This window comes from Gorilla gorilla, chromosome 14 (genome assembly GCF_029281585.2).
Source record: "Gorilla gorilla gorilla isolate KB3781 chromosome 14, NHGRI_mGorGor1-v2.1_pri, whole genome shotgun sequence".
Lineage (NCBI taxonomy): Eukaryota > Metazoa > Chordata > Mammalia > Primates > Hominidae > Gorilla > Gorilla gorilla.
This window is the reverse complement of record NC_073238.2, coordinates 35,552,912-35,567,888: the sequence shown is the minus strand read 5'-3', so window position 1 is coordinate 35,567,888 and position 14,977 is coordinate 35,552,912. Positions and strand designations below refer to the sequence as shown.

General features: G+C 42.3%; 1 pseudogene; it reads right to left on the bottom strand.

Annotated features, from left to right (window-relative positions):
- Nucleotides 1-13,157, bottom strand: part of LOC109029313 (steroid hormone receptor ERR1-like) — a 33,932-nt pseudogene extending 20,775 nt beyond the window's left edge.
- Nucleotides 13,158-14,977: the final 1,820 nt, after the last annotated feature.

Sequence of the window (14,977 nt, the reverse complement as noted above, 5' to 3'; positions counted from 1 at the left end):
AGTAGAGATGGGGTTTCACCATGTTGGCCAGGCTGGTCTCAAACTCCTGACCTCAGGTGATCCACCCACCTCGGGCTTCCAAAGTGTTGGGATTACAGGCGTGAGCCACCATACTAGCCCATTTTATTTTATTTTATTGAGACAGTCTTGCTCCATCACCCAGGCTGGAGTGCAGTGACAAGATCTCAGCTCACTGCAACCTCCCTGTCCTCAGTTCAAGATATTCTCGTGCCTCAGCCTCCTCAGTAGCTGGAATAACAGGAGTGTACAACCACGCCTGGCTAATTTTTGTATTTTTAGTGGAGACCGGGTTTCACTGTGTTGGCCAGGCTGGTCTTAAATTCCTAACCTCAAGTGATCTGCCTGCCTCAGCCTCCCAAAGGGCTGGGATTATAGGCGTAAGCCACTGCACCCAGCCATATTTTGCCATTTTATAATGGGATTTTTCATTTCTCATTGTTGAGTTTTAAGATTTTTATTTTATTTATTTATTTATTTATTTTGAGACAGAGTTTCACTCTTGCTGCCCAGGCTGGAGTGCAATGGCACAATCTTGGCTTACTGCAACCTCCACCTCCTGGGTTCAAGTGATTCTCTTGCCTCAACCTCCCAAGTAGCTGGGATTACAGGCGTCCACCACCATGCCTGGCTAATTTTTGTACTTTTAGTAGAGATGAGGTTTCACCATGTTGACCAGGCTAGTCTTGAACTCCTGACCTCAGGTGATCCACCTGCCTTGGCCTCCCAAAGTGCTGGTATTACAGGCGTGAGCCACCACACCTGGCCAATAATTTTTAATATATATTTTGTATACCTGTCCTTTATCACAGATATGTGTTTTGCAAATATTTTCTTCTACTCTGTGGCTTGTCTTTTTATTTATATTTATTTATTTATTTATTTATTTATTTATTTATTTATTTATTTTTGAGATGGAGTTTCACTCTTGTTGCCCAGGCTGGAGTGCAATGGCATGATCTCGGCTCACCACAACCTCTACCTCCCAGGTTCAAGCAATTCTCCTGCCTCAGCCTCCCAAGTAGCTAGGATTACAGGCATGCACCACCACGCCCGGCTAATTTTGTATTTTTAGTAGAGATGGGGTTTCTCCATGTTGAGGCTGGTCTCGAACTCCTGACCTCAGGTGGTCCATCCACCTCAGCCTCCCAAAGTGCTGGGATTACAGGCATGAGCCACCGCGCCCGGCGTCTTTTTATTTTTTAACAGTATCTTTCACAGTGCGGACGTCTTATTTTAAATATAGTTCAACTTACCACTTTCTTCTTTCATGGATCATGCTTTTATGTTGTATTAAAGAAGGCCCCCCACAAATCTCCCCTCCCCCATAAAAACCAGCCTTAGAAACACTCTGTTACTGGGTAGGCATAAATGTGATTAAATTTAGTTAAAATCAAAGTAGAAGCTAAAATAAAAATGATGTCATTAACAATCCGACATATAAAACTAGTACCAAATCTAAGTGAGAACAATTCCACCTAATAGTTCTTGTAAATCTCTATGCAGGCAAAGCACAAGAGAAGGGACTAACAAGTTCTTAAAACAGAAACAGAAAGCTATTCTAAATTGGAAAAATAATTTATACGCATTAAGTGGCAAAACAATAAACCTTAATTTTTATATAATGGAAAAACACCATAGTGCGCATTAAATTGTAAATACATGACATGTCATTTTGTCATTTTCAATATTATGTTCCAACACTGACCCAGTGAGCTACTAAAAACAAAACAAAACATCTTTCCCCAAAAACACCCAAGTAAATCTTCATAAAGCTAAATATTAGTAGGGAAAGAAATGTATTTCAGTAATCTCAACATTTAAATATAAGAAATATAAAAGAAAGTTATTGAATTGCTGAGGCTCCAGGTTACAATGCCAGTTTCTCAAAGTACAAGTTTCTAAGTGTGTACCCAGGGCAGTGATCAAAGTGAGAGTTTCCACAGTCCTTTCCTGTTTTTACTTCAGATAACAATTGCTTTAGGGAGCTGGAAATGAGTTACCCACCACCTCCTTTTCCAACCCTGAAATATCGATAATATGCACAGTGACATGTGGACAATTGTCACATTTATCTCCTCAACCTGACCAAAAAAACCATGTTTCTCTCCTTTTTTAGAAATTAAATTTTCTCAGAAACCAGGTCAAATTTAAGATAAATTCCGTTGGAGTTTGATCACTCATAATTTTGATGCTCTTAAGTGTTTCACTGCTGATGACAATATACCACGAGTTTGTGCTTTCCTAGCACCCTGTTTGGTGGTTCCCAGATAATACATGCTATCCTTGTTAATATTCTAAGATTTAAAATGTTCCAGTATAAAGTAAAATTTTGAAAAATAAAATGTTACTGTATACAACGGAAAATAGTTACAGAAGCAAACCCCCTCACAATGTTGTTGCTGTAGAAACAGGGACGATGATGGTGAGGATGCTTTACTAGTTAACCTCACTTACTCCTCACGCCAATCTCATATAATGAGTACTATTATTATTATTCCCATCACTTTAGAGATGAAGGAAGTGAGGCTTGGAGAGATCAATTCTGTAACTCACTCAGGATCTTGAACTTCTAACCACTATGCTTCACTGACTCTCCTGAATAAAGTCACATTATTATACCTCAATACTGTTTTTTTTTCTTTCTTCCTTATTTATTTATTTATTTATTTTTTTCTTGAGACAGAGTTTCACTCTGTCACCCTGGCTGGAGTGCAGTGGCACAATCTTGGCTGCAACCTCTGCCTCCCGGGTTCAAGCGATTCTCCTGCCTCAGCCTCCCAAGTAACTAGGATTACAGGCATGAGCCACCGTGCCTGGCCTAATACTGGGTTTTCAAATCAGGTTTTTAAACATGAGGACTTGGAACACCCAAGTTTCTTCAAATAATGAAATCCAAACATGTTGTAAGAGTAGACCAAATCTTTCCTTAATATCAGATATTATTTTACAGAAGAGGAAACTAAGGCCCAGGTGCTTAAATAATTTCCTCAAAGGCAAATGGCCAATAATGGACACAGCTGGTACTCAGGTTGGTACAACTTAAAAAGGCGTTGGTCTTTTTACCTTACCCTGATATCTTCCAGAACACAGAACCATCCTTTAAGCAATACATACATTATGTAATACATGAAACACAGTATGCTGTATTATTGCAGGTACAATATGAATATACAGGCTGGGTATGGTGGTTCACGCCTGTAATCCCAGCACTTTGGGAGGCCAAGGCGGGCGGATTATCTGAGGTCAGGAGTTTGAGACCAGCCTGGCCAACACTGCGAAACCCTGTCTCTACCAAAAATACAAAAATTAGCTGGGTGTGGTGATGCACGCCTGTGATCCCAGCTACTTGGCTGGGGGATGAGAATTGCTTGAACCCGGGAGGCGGAGGTTGCAGTGAGCCGAGATCGCACCACTGCACTCCAGCCTGGGCGACAGAGAGAGAATCCGTCTCAAAAAACAAAAACAAAATATTAATAATTTGCTAAAAGAATCTGTAAGTCTCTAAAGTTTTCGTATAAAAAGCAACACTTTATATTAATTATATTATTTACATATAAGACTAAATATTTCTGATATTTAAGCTTCCGTTCCACCTATTAATCCAACAAATTAAAGATTATCAAAAATTAAGATATTACAATGATACCACAACATTATGAAGGTTAAAATATGGACTACATTTTCCTAAGACTTATTCAGGCTCTTCCAACTTCTAGCTAATCTTACCCTAAAAGTAAATCAATCTTTTCTAATTCAAAATACTTCTATAAATTCAATTAAAATGTTTAACTGATGACAACATGGGTATCATAAAAAATAAATAGCATAGTAATACTGTTTTCCTTTTGATTTAGGAAGAGGTAACATCTCCAACAACCACCCAGTGAAGTAGATGATATTCTGTTGCCAGTTCAAAGCATCTATATTATGCAGGCAAAGATTTCCAAAGCCTACTATGTTTTTGCTTTGAGTTGCTCATACAAGTTCCCTGCACCTCATTAATGCAATGGTTTTACGACTCAAGGACACCAGCATGAGACTTTAAGAGTTGTAATGTTCTCCAAAATTGAAGTATAATCTCATACCCCTTATTTAATATATAGAAGATTCACCAAGTAATAACCTGTTGAGCGATTAGAAAACTGCAATCATTTGCAGTTCTCAGTCCTTTTATGTCATAGAAATTCATGATGCATTTTTGCCATCTAGTTTTACTTCTTCATTTTCCTTATCAAGCATCTAAAAATAAGTGAAATTCTAACGTCTTTTTAAAAAAAGCTTGTCAGATTTCTTTTAGGACACCATGAAGATATCTACAAAGTGTTTCGAAATTCATGTAAGTATCTACACTCTGAAAGTGAATATCTGGCAGAAATAATTTCAGTCAATAAATTTTATAACCCCCTGAAATTAACACTTACCTGCTTCATTGTTAACTGGGAACTCCCACAGTTTCCCCTCTTTTGTCCACAGGATCAGCTCTTCAAACCCATTCTGAAGGGGTTGTTCATTGACTGTGGCTAACTGCTTAGCAAATTCCACATCCCAAAGTGAAGGTGATGTGTCTGTATAATAAAAACATTTTAAGTAAGAACAAGTCAATGTAAATATCTTTCTTTAAAAAGTTATAACCAATCCTGAATTGATCATGTATTTTTCAGACCTTGACACTCATAATTAAATAGTATATAATAAAAAGTTACTGAGAGATAACTGCAAAAATTATATTAAAAATTATAACTACAATAATGGCAAGCTTAACTTTTGTTTTACAACAATGCCAGGTAATCACTGCCCCCTCTACTGGAAAGAAAAAAATAAATTTTGTTTAAGGGTATTTTTATGAATGTGAATGTTTTTTGTACAATATGTGACTCTGGTTTTTAAAGTCTAGCCTGTTTATCTTTATTTTTAGTCTATCAAAATTAGTCACTAATGTATTACTGTTAACAACCAAAGAAGTTAAATTAACAGAATGACGATAAAACTGCCAATGAATACTGAGTACTTCCTCTGTGCTTAAATGCTTTTTATGCATTAGTGCACGTCATCCTCACAACCAACCCTATGAGTAACGTATTATCATGTTGGCTAATTACCACCATCATATTACATGTTTCAATAACTTATTTACTTTTGAAACTTCAGATCATCTTTTGAGAATGAGCCATATTCCCACCAGTTACTGCTGCTGGGAACGTAAAATGGTACAATCACCTTGGAAAACAGTTTGATGGCTTCTTAAAAAGTTAAAAATATATCTATTATTCAACATAGCCATTTGATTCCTGGATATTCACCCAAGAGATAATACATGTCCACACAAAGATTTGTACACAAAAGTTAATGGCAGCTTTCTTTGTAAAAGCCAAATGTGGGTTGTAATCTGGGAAACAACCCAAATGTCCACTAACAGGTGAATAAGTACAAAAATGTGATACCTTCATACAATTGTATACTACTCAGTAATAAAATGTGTTACTAGTACATGTAACAGCATGGATGAATCTCAAATCATTATGCTGAGTGAAAGAAGCCAGATACAAAGGAGTACATACTGTGTGATTTCAGTTATGTACAATTCTAAAAGATGCAAACTAATCTATTGTAGATCAATGGTTGCCTGCGTACTGTGTGTGTATGTGTGTATGTATTGCAAGGACACAAGGAAACTTTGGAGGGTCATGAAAATGTTCAAAATTATAACTGGCAGTTTCATAGGTGTATATATTTGTCAAAACTAGTCAAGTTATATACTTTAAATATGTGCAGTTTATTGCACACAAATATACCTTAATAAAGTTGTAAAAAGAAAATGAATAACAATATCTATCCCTTGGCTACCTTTTTCCCTATATTTTTATTCTTTAGTAACTTTTACCAACATTTTTTATCTTTCTTATTTTTTTATGTGTGATCTTGCTTTTTAAAACAAATGAGGATGGGCCGGGCGTGGTGGCTCACACCTGTAATCCCAGCACTTTGGGAGGCCGAGGCTGGTGGATCACGAGGTCAGAAGATCAAGACAATCCTGGCTAACGCAGTGAAACCTCGTCTCTACTAAAAACACGAAAAATTAGCCAGGCGTGGTGGCGGGTGCCTGTAGTCCCAGCTACTCAGGAGGCTGAGGCAGGAGAATGGCGTGAACCTGGGAGGCAGGGCTTGCAGTGAGCCGAGATCGTGCCACTGCACTCCAGTCTGGGCGACAGAGCGAGACTCCGTCTCAAAAAGTAAAAAAATTTAAAAAATAAAAATAAAAAATAAAATAAAATAAATGAGGATCGTATGGTTTGGTAATCTATTTTTTTTCACTGAATGCTTGCATCAGTATCCCATTTTATATATATATGTATCACAATCCCCTACTGTTGAATATTTTGATCATTTATATTTTCTCTTTTAAATACTATCATGACAAATACCCTTGTATTTACACTTCTGTGCATATCTGTAACATTTCCTTAGAACAAATTCCTAGGAACACAATTTCTGGGTTAGAGGCATAGATTGCATATGATCTATCCTTCAGCTTACCTCTTTACTCACTCTTGCCAAGCCCACTAAAGCATATCAACAACTAGCTCATTTACTCTTCTAACTGTGTAAGCCTTATTTTATCTATTTTGCTTTTCTGAATCTGTTCCTGAGCCTTTATGTGCAGAAATGTGTCTAACCACACACTGACTGCTAGATTTTAAGTATTTTGGCCTAGATCATCTGATACTGGGAAACAATCAGTTGTTAGCCTTAACTAGCCACATTTACAGAGCAATCACACCACTAAAATAACTTAATTGTCTCAGTTATCTTTTACTTGGTGGTCACTGACTGACCTATGCCTTTTCCACCATCATTAGGATCATCACTATATTTTTACACTTGCTAATAGCTGCAAGCATTTATTAAATATGTACTATGTTCCAGGCACCTCAAGCATTTATTAAATATATACTATGTTCCAAGCACTATGCCTGACACTTTCTCAGATTACCTCATTTAATCCTTGACATGTAGGTACTAGCCCTCATTTTATAGGCGGGGAAAGGTTAGTGTGTCAGAATCTGAATTTGAATCCAGTTCTACACAACACCAACACTCTTTCTGTTAAGCTATACTGCCTGTCGACTCTAGGATAACCAGTAGGGCCTATGACTATATCCTCTGTAGCAGTGGTAAGAACTTAGTGTGGAAAAAGACGTGGGAATCATGGAACAGAATAACTCATTCAATCGGTCAATAAAAAAAATTACTGAATGCCAAGTATATTTCCAGCATTATGTGAGGTGGTTGGAAAACCAGAGTGAACAATTGCTAAATTTACGTTTCCACATTTTGCTATTCTTGTACTTAACTGGGAACAAAAATCACTCTTTAGACTTATGCAAGTGTAGCATATTCAAACAGTACCTTCATTAGAGTAAATTATTACATAAATTTGTGTGCTATTTTCCTCACTAGAGTATAATGATTTGATACTGTTTGATAGAATACATAAAACTTCAATGCTTCCTTGCCAACTAACTTCAGTTTTAGAAATAAGATTTTTTTTATTTTAAAAAGTAAGCTGGCTCCTTCAAGAATCTCAAGAATTTTCAAGTGTCTGTTTTGGCTGGACAACAGCCGCTGCCCTGCCCTGACAACAACAAATTTCTTTCTTTCTTTCTTTTTTTTTTTTTTTTTTTTGAGACGGAGTTTTGCTCATTGCCCAGGCTGGAGTATAATGGTGCAACTTTGGCTCACTGCAACCTCTGCCTCCTGGGTTCAAGTGATTCTCCTGCCTCAGCCTCCAGAGTAGCTGGGATTACAGGTGGCTGCCACCATGCCCAGCCAATTTTTGTATTTTTAGTAGAGACGGGGTTTCACCATGTTGGCCAGGCTGGTCTTGAACTCCTGACCTCAGGTGATCCACCCACCTCGGCCTCCCAAAGTGCTGAGATTATAGGCATGAGCCACTGCGCCCGGCCAACAAATTCCTTTCCGACGCATGCTTAACCATTTGAGCTGGGGAGAGGCGAGAGTCATTGTCCCTATGCATTTTGCACTTCCTTTTTATCATACACAAGAGAATGCAGTTTTCAGAATACAAGAAGGGGGTTGTTCTTTTAGCTTCACTTTCAGTTCAAATGAACAAACACTGAATTAACTTCTTTCCTCTATAGGTGTATATTTTATAGTACAGTTTGTTCAAAAAAAGAATTTATGATTTAAGATAACTAGTTGCTATGATCTGTAAGCCACATGAGCAGGTGCTACATGAATGAGATATAGCCCCTAATGGTATATTAAATAGGGGGAAAATCAAAAGTTTGTATAAGTAACTGGTAGAAAGATTAAATGAGCCCTTGGAGGCCAGCCTAGGAACTTATCTATTATGTACAACATTCTTTTTCCCCCCGCTTTGAGTTGGAATCTCACTCTGTTGCTTAGGATGGAGTGTTATGGCATAATCGTGGCTCACTGCAGCCTCAAATTCTGGGCTCCAGTGATCCTGCCACCTCAACCTCCCAAGTTGCTAGGATTACAGGCATGTACCACCATGCCCGGATAATTTTTTTCTATTTTTTAGAGAAAGGGGCTCACTATGTTGCCCAGGCTGGTCTTGAACTCCTAGTCACAAGCCATCCTGTTGTCTCAGCCTCCCAAGTCCATATACAACATTATTTCTACAAGATCCAAAAAACTAACTTCTATTCTTTAGAAATGCTCATCACTTATACACTGGAGACCATTTGTATTGAGTTTCTTCATTGATTTTACTAGTAAACCAAATTTAATGTCAAGCAAGAGGACACTCTTATTTCTCTTTTAGACTTAAAATGGCAAATTACTTACCCAAAGAAAACACTACAAGTCTGTTAAATATATTCCTTGAATTTTCTTCCCATCTCCTGAACAATCACTAAGTCACTTCAGTAAGTTTTTTTATAAATGCTATCTCCTCTTCTAGGCAGTAAGCTGCCTAAGGGCAGGAACCAGTATATCTTTATGTAATAGCATAGAGATACACTGTAAATGGTAGTTGATTATTAATGTTCTAACCCAAATTAGTAGCTAATCTGAACCTCTGGATTCGGTAATTGGTAGTACTTACCTCCCACTGTCTCACAGAATGCAACATTTCATGGGGGAAACCTGACCAAAACTAGCAATATTGACAACTGCAGTGTGATGTGTCCCCCACCAGGTTACTTAAGAATGTGTGTGTGTTGCTTGGATCCTGAATGCTGGGCAGAGAGTCAAGGCCCTGGTGTCCAGCTGAGGAGCAGGGATCCCTGAGAACCCAAACATTCCAAGGCATACCTGAGAACATGTCAAAGAAAACACCGTCATCGTGCACACAGAGTAGGCAAACAGTCAGAACATTAGCTGAAAGGCAGCTTAGAGATGGGAGGCAGGGTGACTCTAGAGCTGCTTAGGAATGTCCAGTATGTAAGTCCTAGTAAACTCATCTATTCGTCAAGCTGGACTTGCCCATATTATTCTTTGGTCTCTCGACGCTTTCCCAGTTTGGGGGGATGTTACAGTGCCAAGTTTTCCTTATAACAACCACCACATTGTAAGCAGGATCCAGGCCAATGACAGGATGGAATATTAAAATATTCAACTATTATACCGTCAGAACACTAAGGAAAGACATCTTGGAAAGATGGAATGTTTCTCCACCTGAGAAATAGTGTTATTCTTTCTTTTTTCAAGTTTAATTTTTAATTTATTAGAACCCAGTAAATGATGATTTTTAAAAGCAAAGTTTATACCAAATTAACACTTAATTCAGGGCAAAAATACACTTAAAAAACCTAAATCTTAAGGCAAAAGTAAAACACTATAAAAACAGTATGTCTAATACAGACTGTAAAATGTCAGATTTTTAAGAGATTCACATAGTATTTTATAGCACTAAAATATTAATACAGTCAGAAATATTATCAATTGGTCCAAGATATCTGTTTATAAAATGTCTAGACTGCTAATTGAAGAAGTGTTGCTGTATAAATAATAGCTACAATCCAACAAACCAAGGGATTGTTTTTATGACAAAAGAACTAAGGTAGGTAATTACATGGTTTCTATTTGTAAAGCTTTTGCAGTATTAAATATAAAGTATTACTAAGGGAATTTTTTGATTCATCTCCCTACCCTAATGCCCCCAGAATGTACATCACTTCCCTTTAACTCTATTTTAAAAATTCTGTGAACCACCATACCTATCCATTGTAGGCCTGACCCTATAAAGGCATGAATTGTTTACTTTGATATGGTGGAAGAACAAATTTGGTAAACTACTACATCTTTTCCTAGTCATTGAGCAATTTCAAACAGAAGTCTTAAGAATTGTTGCACCTCGACAAGTGAACAACCTGTTTCTTTACCACTATTAAGTTTGAATTTTGTCTGGAATCTGTTAGAGTTGTCGATACTGCTAGTTTTGGTCAGGTTTCTCCCATGAAATGTTGCATTCCGTGAGACAGTGGGAAAACACCTTTCATGTTTATGTGCAATTAACAGTAGCCCTTCTGAAAAACAGGGTTAACATTCTTACATTTCCCCTTGTGATCAAAACCTTTTGTTTTTAGGGAGCAGGATAAGATTTAAAAGTGCTTTAAATCAGAAAACAAGAATTAGCTAGCTTACACATTCCCACTGAATAGTGTCAAAAAAGATAAACGCATTTAAAATAAGTTGTAAGTCCAGCAAATATAAGCTTGATGGGTTCTTAACTAACATATTAAGTAATTACAAAGATTCATTTTTTTACAAACTTTAAAGCTATTTTAATAAAATGGCTATAGACCTCACTATACTTCTATTTATCTGTGCATTAATAAAAACCTGTTAAAATTCCTTATTTAGTACTTCTGAAAAAGTCTAGTCAAATAAGATCACTAAAATTACCAGAAAAGCTTTGAAATACTGATTGCAGATTCATTTCAAAGTAGATTTAATGCCTTTCAGGATCTGGTGTTTAAATCATGAACGTCTTCACTGACTTCAACTCTGAAAATATAAAGATTTTAGTCAGTGCTGGCTATAGTTAAACAATACTGGTATTACTTGAAAAAATAAAAATAAAAAATATATTGTCAATCATGCATTCCACAATTTTTTTTGAGCTCGATAGTATATATATTTTTTCTCATTAAAGATTCAAAACCAAAAGCGGTTTCTCTTTGCAGCAAATATACATTAAAATGGAGTCTCTGTACAGCCAAAGGCTCTGGGCCCTGGCTTGCCCCATGTCCGTGCGCCTCCCTGGCCAAACCCAAAAATAAATATAGTGTTACTGCTCTGCAGGGCATAGAGGCAGTGCTCTCCTACCCCCTGAGGAGGCTGGGTGGGAGCTGATGGGGAAGCCCTGGCCACCCCAGGGGTCCAGGGGCTGGAGCCTGCTTGGAGTTATTGCTTCAAGGGGGGGCACTAATGCCCAATGCAAATGATGAGAGAAGGAGCAAAGTGAGCATGGGCCTTTGCTCTCCAAGTCCTACTCTGCTCTGAAGAGGGGGTAGGATTAAGCAGCAGCAAAAGCATCACCCACTGGGAGACTGTGGCCTCCATCCCCTTCCCTCCCTGAGATAGGCTTCTGCCTCCCACACATCCCCTGCAGCCTCCTATGGCTTGGGCAAGGCCCCCTACACTCTGGGGGCACGTTATGGCTTGCAAGGGGCAGCACTGTGCCCAGAGCCTGGACACACGTTCCCAGCTACTGACACCCCCTAGGAGAGGGGAGGGGAGGGTGTGGGGCCTGCTCCCAGGGACTGATGGCATTGCCCTGGCCCTGCCAGCAGGCTGTGGCACTGCCCAGACCCCAAATCCGCGCCAGCCCTTGGGGCTGACCCCATGCTAGGCAGGTCCTGCCAGAACCCCCACCAGTCCCACCCCTTGCCTCAGTCCATCATGGCCTCGAGCATCTCCAAGAACAGCTTGTGCGTGGGCACCTTGCCCTCCAGCTTCACCCCATAGAAATGGGCCAGCACTTTGCCCGCTGTCTGGTGGAGGAGCGGTAGCGTGAGCAGCAGCCTGCATGGCCGCCGCCGCTCAGCACCCCCTCCGGTGCCAGCCCGGCCGGCTTCATACTCCAGCAGGGCCTCGTGCGGAGCTTCTGGCAGCTGCTCCACAGCCTCGGCATCTTCGACGTGCACAGAGTCTGAATTGGCAAGGGCCAGGGCCTTCAGTAGAACGTACTCCCCTCGCTCCAGCCGCAGGGCCTGCAGCCGCCGCACCAGTTGCAGCAAGGCAGTCCCCAGTTCCCCCAGGCCAGCTGCCCGTGCCCCCTCTTCATCCAGGACTCTGTCCTCAGTGAAGGCCAGCTCATCCTGCAGTGGCAGTGAGCGCTGGGCCACACCCGGCACCAGCACCTCCATCCACACGTTCTGCAGTACTGACATCTGGTCAGACAGCGACAGCAATGAGAAGCCTGGGATGCTCTTGGCCCAGCTGATGGTAAATACGATCTCTCGCTCAAAGAGGTCACAGAGGGTAGCCACGGCTGAAAGGTGCCCATCAGGGCCCACGGGGTCGGGTATGGCATAGAGCTTCTCAGGCTCAACCACCAGCAGATGAGACACCAGCGCATTCACTGGGGTGTCTTCTGGGGGCCTCCAGCGACTGCCAGGGGCCCAGCAGGGAAGGGGCCCGGGAAGGGCAGCGGGTCCACCTCTGGCGCCGCTTGTACTTCTCCCGCCCACCCCGGACGCGGTCCAGGCGCGCTCCCGCAGGCTCTTGGTGAAGCGGCAGGCCTGAGAGGCCTTGCGTCTCCGCTTGGTGATCTCACACTTGTTGGAGGCCGGACAGCTGTACTTGATGCTCCCCTGGATGGTCCTCTTGAAGAAGGCTTTGCAGGCCTCACAGGATGACACACCGTAGTGGTAGCTGGAGGCCACGTCCCCACAGACCAGGCAGAGGCGCTTGGACAGGGAGCTGAGCACTAGCTTCCCCCCGCCCTGCTCGCCAGGCCCAGCCCCTTCCCATCCTCCTCTTCCTTGTGGCCTGGGAGGCAGTGGGTGGGAACTGGACCAGGGGCCAGGGCCACAGGAGGCTCGGGTCTCCGTCTCCGAGGAGCCCTTTGGACTGTCAGGCCTGGCCGGCTCTGCCATGATGTAGAGAGGCTCACTGCCCACCACCAGGCTGGACATGGCGCTGGTCACCTGACACGCGACTGCCCTCCTGCCCCAGCATGCCGATCCCAGGCACAAAGCGGGCGCCACCCACTCCACCTCCTCGCGACCGGCCTGCAGGTCCACTCTTATACTTCCGCTGTCGCAGAGGCCGCCATCTCCCGGGGCGCCGCACCCCGCCCCCCAACCTGCGCACACCTTTGGGAAGTTCCCTGAAGTTGCTACGCCTCCCCGCAAGCCACGACGCCCGCGGGAGACCGCTACCAGGTTATCAGGAAGTAAGTGGGGAGAGTCAAGGAAGAGGAAGTTCTTCCCGGCCATTGCGATGACCTTTGACCCAGAGAGGAGGGTGGCCCCAGACCCCTTCGAGCGCCCCCACGTGGTCTTCAGAGCCCCTTCCCCGACATAGAGCCCTCCGCGTCTTCCACCCCAGCCAGCCCCAGGGGCTTCGGCAAGTGCGGGATTGAACCCTGCCCATGGGCGGGCTGGATCGGAGGCCCAACCCTGGCCCGGGCCAGGACCCGCAGCCAGAGCCAGATCCTGCCCCAGGTCGGCCCACCAGAACTCGGACGCCGGATCCCGCCTGAACCCTGACCAGTCCGGCCCTCCACTGGGTCCCGACCGTGGCCCAGACTGGCCCCAGAGCCGGACGCCGCCTGCAGCCCGCCCCGCCCGCCTCCCTGCCGCCGCATTCGACAATTTCAAGAACTAAGTGGTCGGGCGCGGTGGCTGAAAGTAGGATATACCAATATCTAACAGTAGCTTTGGATCAAAAAGTAATTAGATTGCCGTTGTATCTTTTATTGTGTTCTCTTGCAAATATTAATCTTAATGTTTCCTGAAATGTGATAACACTTCCATTTCATTTGGATAATAATGAATAATAGTTAAGTCCTCTTGTGTCTGCCCCAATACCTTCTTCCTCAGCACCTGTTTGGTGCTGGTGTCCAAGAGGGAGTTATCAGCCAGGGCCCCCAGCTGCTGCTCCCTAACCCCGGCCCCCCCCCCCCCCCCCCCCCCCGCCCCGTAGCAGCTCACACAGTGGCTCCTTCTCACTGGGCAGGGAGTGAACTCTGGGCTGCGCTGAGCTGAGGTTATTTTCAACCAAACTCCTCTTCACGGTACCCAGCTTGTGTCTCGCTCCGTGTGTGGCTGGCCGTGAAAAAGCCTGGATTCACGGGGTGGGGGCTGGAAGGTGGAATTAGTACCTTTTCAATTTGTTTTAGAAAGTTATTTTCCAATAAAAAGATAACTAAGCAAAAAGAAAATAGTGTTAAGACATGAGCTCTAAAGCCAGACTGCCTGAATTCACGTCCCAACTCTACTGCCTTATGACATTTCTCTGGCCTGTTTTCTCATTTGTAAAATGGGAATAATATTAATGCTTACGTGGAGGATAAGGTTTTGTGAAGATTAGTGAGTTTCAGTACACACAAAATTCTTAGCACAGTACCTGATATATAGAAAACATTGCCTTAACTATTATAGCTATAAATGTCCATGTTAGTGTATTAAATAAATGCTTTACGTGTATTTAAATGAGTATATTAGGGCTTGTGTATAAACTTCTTCTTGCCTTGCTAGGAGTTGCTGTATGTACTTAAAGGTGTAAATAAATGTTTCAAAACACGTTTTTCACTGCTCTTACATTTTACCAATGATTTTGCCCATCTTTTTCTTTTTCTTTTTTTTTTTTTTTTAGATGGAGTCTTGCTCTGTCACCCAGCCTGGAGTGCAGTGGTGCGATCTCGGCTCACTGCAACCTCTGCCTCCTGGGTTCAAGCGATTCTCCTGCCCTAGCCTTCCGAGTAGCTGGGATTACAGGTGCCCACCACCACGCCAGC